The sequence below is a fragment of the Silene latifolia genome, chromosome 2, assembly GCF_048544455.1.
Source record: "Silene latifolia isolate original U9 population chromosome 2, ASM4854445v1, whole genome shotgun sequence".
Lineage (NCBI taxonomy): Eukaryota > Viridiplantae > Streptophyta > Magnoliopsida > Caryophyllales > Caryophyllaceae > Silene > Silene latifolia.
Window position 1 is genome coordinate 126140798 of NC_133527.1, and position 6028 is coordinate 126146825.

Consider the following 6028-nt stretch of genomic DNA (forward strand, 5'->3'; position numbering starts at 1 on the left):
TTGTACCGCTAACTCTCTGTACCTTAGTTAGCTTAGTTGTGCACAAATCTCTCTTTAATCTCCATAATTTACCATAAACGTATCCTTTACAATATTAGGATTCCAATTATGCGACCAAGTATTGCGTCCAATTGATTTCAGTCGCTAAGTAAAAAAGATGGTTGTAAAAATTTTGTCATCACTTTTTTAGAAACTTGATCCTATTACATTAGGATCCTATTACATTAGGATCGTTCACAATAGTGGGGCATTATTAACTTATCGGAAATTTCTCATGGTGCCTCTTAATTTTATCAGATTTTACATGGTATTCCTACTTTTAAGAATCTGTCTATAATACCCTTAATGTTTCATTTTTGTGCAAATGGTACCTCCTAAGATAATGACTGTTAAATTTTAATGATGTAGCAATGAATTAGTAATAAAAATTAATAATAAATATGAAATAAAAATGAAAAGCAAGGGTATCATAGGAAATCTGACAAATTTAAGAGGTATCACGGGAAATTTCCGTAACTTTTAGTTACTAATTTATCGCCACATCATCAAAAATTAACCTCCATTTAACGACCGTTACATTAGAGGTACCATGGGCACAAAAATAGAACCTCGAGATACCATAGACAGAGTCTTAAAAGTAGGGGTACCATGGAAAATCTGACAAAATTAAGGGGTACCATGGGAAATTTCCATTAATTTGTTATATGCTTTCCAAATAATGTCTATTCTCGTTGTTCCCTAGCCCTCTTCGATAATCTTCCCATCTCCTAATAAAAAACAAACAAAATTATTAGAAAATCATATTATAAAGGATTATTTAACATAAATACTCTATACTATTAGTGACCTTCTCAAACTAATCCGAACTTTGTTTTATTTCAGAATAAACTCAACTATTAATACCTTATTCTCATAATAGATTCGGTAACCTACTACCTGCTAATCAAGTCATATCATTTGATAATATCTCATTACCATCAACTCTTCCATCATTAAAATTTAGTTCTTTAATTACCATTAACCCCAACCATAAACACCATTACCACCGACACCGAGGTACCAAACTCCACCACCACCACCACCCCAATGGCTTACGGCCTCAACTCACTAGACTTACCGCTAGCGTCAAGCACCAGTACACGACCATAACCACCAACCTCAATTGCACTCCACAATTTCTCTCTCCACTCCATCATCCACCTGCATCACCCCTAAGCCACACGACGCCGCCGCGTTAACCGCCTTCTATTCGCACAAATCCTTGCTAGTAAATCTCCATTTTTGCGGATTTCGTACTCATCTGGGGAAATTAAGTGATTTTGGGGTTGACTCAAGTGGGGAAAGTGATTTCGTACACAAGTCATCGCTATTAAATCGCCGCATCCAATGACATCGCCGCTCTTCATGCATCTGATTTTCTGACTGATTTCGGGGTTGTTTCAATTTGGGGAAATGATTTGATTTGAATACCACATTTCGTGTATGAAGACGGAAGAAGCTCGATGCTTAATTTGAGTAAGATGTTTAATTTATTGTAATGCTTATTGTTAGCAGGTATTGGTGTATAAATATTGCTCTAATGCTTATTGATAAGAATGGACTGATTTAGAAGGAAAACAATTGAGGAAAAAGATGGAAGGCAGGGAGGGAGTAGATGACGATTGAAAGAGTAATTAGGAAAATTCGGTATCTTTTAACCTGTAATTTTTTTTTAATTATATGACACGTCATCTCTTAACCTGAGATAATGAGTTAAGCCTAAGATAAGGGACTGAACTTTGCTTATGTTTTCCATCAAGGACCTAAACTTCAAAATTTTCCAGTTAAGGAACTCTTGTCCAACGCCGTCACATTTCCGTTAAAAATCAAACATGCTGGACTTATAGCCTTTCACAAGTACCTGTGGGACCCACTGAAAATAAAGATTTTTTTTGACAAAGGTACTGAAAATAAAGATGGTTAACAAAGTTTCTTGCAAAAGTAAAACTCCAATGCATGAACACCCAAATGACTAAACCTATAATCTAAAACGATGGTCATGTCCATCAGTCCATATCTCGTAACCTCTCTTCTTCATTCATCCTCCATGAATAACGATACATAAAATAACTAGTCCCTTCTGTTTTGCTTCATTGCTCTGTCAAACACTTGTTAAGAAGGATTGTTCTCTTTGTAGTACGTAATATCTCTCAGGCTCTCATAATTTTTTTCATCAAAATATATGAGCGAAGTTTTTTATGACATAGCAAATTATAATGAAAGAAGTGTTTTAGAAAATGGAACAGTTTAGTTTAGTTGTGTTTGGAAATTTTCCTCATTAAATTTTAGCAATAATCGATGGAGAAGTTAGTCGAGGATGAGAGAAACTCTCACAAAAGTTCTTATAAATGATGACAAGAACGGCACAAATTCGTGGTTTAAGGCGGGTATATTATCTTTACGTCTTGAATAAGAATGGGGTCAAATAAATAAATGAGACGAAAAAGCAAAATGCCCCGGAAATGACAACGCTTGTTCCATCTAGCTGTATCACCTCTATGGATAGTATTTTGTTGTTTGCACTTACGATTAATATGTTCGTCTTAATGGAGACTAACTATATGAACGAAAATACTATACAAAGAATACTGTAATGTATCTCCATCTTTCAAGCCTCTACAGCTTTATGCTTTCAAGAAAAAAAATTACTCTTCATTTTGGTTGGAGAGAGGCAGGGGCGGACCCAAAATTTTGGTACAAGGGGGGCACAATTTTTTTTTTTAACAAATTATCTTCCATTTTACTTTGTATAAGGCACTTTATACATATTATAAATTATTTTTTCTATAAAATATAAAAAATTAATGAGCTAAATATTGTTTGTACATCACAAAAAAATCTTAATTATTTACTCTTTTACAAAATATAATTTATAAAATGTCTTATATAAGATAAAACATAGTTTACTTAAATATTAAACATTGAACACTAGTAACTTAGTGGTTCAAACATTGACATTCTATATTGAAGGTCTTGGGTTCGAATCTTGTGGAAAACAAATTTTTGGCTAAAAAAACTGACTGTGGAGATGGGCTATGGGCCTAAAGCCCATAAATAAACTCAAGAGCTTCAATATAGAAAAGGCTGGTTTGGGGAGTCGAACACTAGACGTCCCACAATGGATTTAAGTCTTCTACCAACTGCGCTACAATAGTTATTTGACAATTATCTGCACATATAAATATATATTCTTGGAATTTCATGGGAGGCACGTGCCCACCCGGGCCCCCCCAGATCCGCCCCTGGAGAGAGGAGACGAACAAGGCAATGGAGATTTAAGAAGGAAATAATTTTATCCCTACTGCTTTTATATTACATTGGGCCCACTTTTACATTGCAAACGTTAGCATTTGGCGTTAAAATTAACGGAAATGGGGAATGAGGTCCTTAACTGTAAAATTTAAATGTTTAGATCCTTAACTGGAAAAAATTACATAGTATAGGTCCTTGTCTTACCCTTTACTCCTGAGATAATAGGTTACAAAATACCTCGGTTTATTGCGAAAAGATAGGTGTAATAGTGCGGTTTATTTTGGGATTAAATGAAGTTCGGATTATTTTAAGAAGACCACGTATAGTTTGAGGTATTCTTATTAAATAACCCTATTATAAATTTATAATAGCTTAGCTATACAATAAGCAATGTAAATTGTAATACTCCCTCCCTCACAATCATTTACTTACCTCTACTTAAAATACTCCTACAAAAAATTAATCTCTACAAATTTTCTCATCTATTGTGCTGTCGTGGTTGTTAACCCTTTTTCAAACACAATTTAGTTACCCAAACACTTGCACAACATACAAAATCAATATGAGCTAAATGAATGAGACGAAAGAATATATATTAACTCAAAATTATCCCAATAACTCTAAAAACAGTAAAAACGATACCGTTTATCAAACATATACCTTCTTCATTGGATCTATTTGAAAAATTGTTTCATTAGTAACGATCGTATTAACCCTCAACCTTATATATTACCTGAAATAACTGGCTAAGTTATACACTCGATCTCATATTGAACCTCATATTGTACCTGAAATCACTAACCAAATTACAATATTAGTACTTTAGATAGACTATATAGCAGTATTAGTACTTTAGATAGACCATATAGTAAGAATATGAGACAATATAATCATAATTTATAAGACAACAAACAATATAATCATAATTTATAAGACAGCAAACAATCACATTATGAGTAAAGCAAATAATACGCTACATCGAAGAAAATAAGCCAAAAAATAAAGAGGAATATGACGGCTGCAAAATTGAATTTGCAAATAAATAAATTGATCAAACAATGAGGAAGTGAGGAACGTAAGAAAGAAAAAACTGGAAATAAAATATGGTTGGTAGGATAATCAATTAATCCTACCACATTATATAAGGTGATATATTTCGGTACTATTTTTACAATTTGTATCTCTCTCAAACTCTATTGTATAAATTCTTTATCTTTAAAGATTATTAAATTTTAATTTTAGACTTATTTGATACATTAATATATTACTTTTATTTTTGATATTTATTTATATATATTATTATTTTAATTAGAGTGTTTCAAAAAACTGGAGTCTCTAGAATTGCCTGAAAAAAGCCTCTTTTATATATATACTAAATTTAATGTTCGGGCAATGCCCGGGCCATTTGGTAAAGAGTCTTTATAATCAATTGTTACATCTTCAAAATCAACTATGATGATGTCTTGTCCATAATGGTTAAGATGAAACACAAATACTTAGCGGAGATGATATCTCAGTAAGTTATTGAGTGATCACTCTAACTGTTTTTTTATCATCTTATTGTTATCGTGGGGGCAAAGTAACTCTTTATACTTATATTATATTCATAATAAGTGTACGATATAATGGCTTTTAGGTCTTGTTCTTTTCGGCTAAAAAAAGTTGAACTGAACTAAAAATAGCTGAAGTAAGAGTTAATTTTTGAAAGATGAGTTGAACTGAACTGAATGTAGCTGAAGTAAGAGTAGTTAGGCCTTTTTCTTTCTTGGTTGAATAAAGCCGAGCCCGAATGAAACCGAGTTGAATCGAATGAAATCGAGTTTAATTAACTAAATGAAACCGAAATAATCAAATTTAGCTGAAATAAGAGTTAATTTGTGAAGTAATGAGCTGAACTGAATAGAGTTGAACTGTACTGGAATAAACTAAAATTAAATCAGAAAGAACAGATACTATTTTATGAAAAGATGAGTTGAACTGTATTGAATGAAGTGAGCAAAATGAGAACGGAGTGCTATTGTACATGCTATCTCGTATATAAATAATACATAATGATAACAGTACGTAAAGTTAGTGATGGATAAGGAACATAAATATACAACGAAACCCGATAAAATACTATAGTTGATAATAAAAAATTAGGCAAGTAAGATGGTAATCTACTCATTTGCAAATCTCTTACTCATATGTTTTAGGACCCATTACACGGTTGGAATGAAAATAAAGGTTGTGGATTACTATTATATGTAGTTTTTATTAGCCTTTTGTTTACTACTCAACTTCTTGTCATAGGGAAAATTATCTTATCTTATTATGAGGTTTTTTAATTTTCTTTTTTATCTTTTCTTTATCTTTTTATAATTACAATAATTACAACTTCAAATAGTAATAAAAAAAGTATAGTTGCATGTTACGTAGTTCTTGGACTCACGACTATATTTAGACATTAATTAATTTCATTATTATAGATAATAGTATTATAAACAATCCCATCACTCACCAAATTCATGCAAATTAGATTGTTTTTTTTTATTATTAAACTACATATTCAAATCCTTATACTGACCCAAATTCAAGCTATATATTATTGTATGTGTTTCTTAAAAGCGTTTGTTGACACAACAATAGTTGGTAAAAAAAATTGATGTTAGGAGTATTTTACATGTTCTATTTTTTTAGCTCACAAACACTACACGGAGAGTCCTTATAGTTATGTCACAAAATCCGGACTCTTGAT

General features: G+C 31.9%; 1 long non-coding RNA gene across 1 annotated transcript; it reads right to left on the bottom strand.

Annotated features, from left to right (window-relative positions):
- Positions 1-547: 547 nt before the first annotated feature.
- On the bottom strand, positions 548-1110 carry LOC141630228 (uncharacterized). Its single transcript, XR_012537461.1, has 2 exons — positions 904-1110; positions 548-767 (listed from the first exon to the last, which is right to left on the bottom strand). It is a non-coding gene; the product is annotated as an uncharacterized LOC141630228 (long non-coding RNA).
- Positions 1111-6028: the final 4918 nt, after the last annotated feature.